This window comes from Lycorma delicatula, chromosome 4 (assembly GCF_047948215.1).
Source record: "Lycorma delicatula isolate Av1 chromosome 4, ASM4794821v1, whole genome shotgun sequence".
Classification (NCBI taxonomy): domain Eukaryota; kingdom Metazoa; phylum Arthropoda; class Insecta; order Hemiptera; family Fulgoridae; genus Lycorma; species Lycorma delicatula.
The window spans coordinates 95,616,128-95,617,395 of record NC_134458.1 but is presented as its reverse complement, the minus strand read 5'-3'; positions in this window follow the sequence as shown (position 1 = coordinate 95,617,395).

Sequence of the window (1,268 nt, the reverse complement as noted above, 5' to 3'; positions counted from 1 at the left end):
ATACAAGTAACTAAAAATCTGTAAATTTATTATTATGATCTTTTGTACACATAAAGGTACGTGTGTATATAAAATTAATTTTCTTCATAAATTCAATATTAATAATATTTTTCAAAAAGTATTTGCCGAGTATTTTTCTTTTATTTCAGTTGAATTCAATGCCCCTACATTAGCTATATGCATATTACAAAAGACATTATTTAAATATATATAAAATGAAAGTGTAAGGTGAATACATAATTATTTATACAAGTTTCAAACTCAACGATTGTTGTTTTTAAGAAACAAACATTTATTTTTAATATATAGTTAATTTTATACAAGTTAATATACATTTAATTGTTTTAAATATTTAATTATGACTGTAATATTTGCGTACATGCTATAATACTTTATATAAAAACGTACGTGTTTTATATTACATAATGAAAGTAGAACTTCACATTAAAGAGTCTACTGAAGAACTTTACATCTCTAAAGTCTATGTAGAACTAAAGAAATTATTAATTACAAAAGACAAAGGTTACAACTGCAATACTTTCTTGAGCGTAGTAATTTCCTGGAAATAACTGATATCAAGACACTCGTGGCAATTGGATGTAAAGAGTCAGCTAATTATTGTACTATAACTTACATAAATAAATAAATAAATATATATATATATACATATTGAAATTCCGAATTTAAAGGATTAAAAAGGAGACAATGAAACTAACTATTTTCTGAATTTCTCGATAAAAATAGAAGATATAACTTGATTTTTGATGTGTATTCTTCATGTAGATATCTAAAAACTAATTTTTAGATTTTTCGAAATTCTACCTCAAAAAGGGTGAAAATATAGTCAGAATAATTGCTTATTTTTCTGAGAAACGAGCATCTGCATAGCTATACGTATATGTTTTATTGAGTGATAAAAAACGAGTTTATGTGATCAGTCGACATATGATTTTAACAGCGTATATTAACATAACACAGGAGTTAAGCATTGTTATTTGTAAAACTTTTAGCATACAGAATGAAGTAGTGCGATGGGTTAGGATTTGATGCATTCTAATCGGTCGGTTCCTTTCATTGCTGTGATCACTGTAAATTTGATATTTCCCGATTGGCTAAATATATTCATACATTTAACTGGTTAAGAAGAGCGGTACACTATACTATGTGTGTCGTCTATTTTGTTTTATAACTCAAAACACATTATCCTAAATATAATTATATATATACTAACATTCCCGTCGCGGTCAGAGGATGTTTAGCCTGTTAGG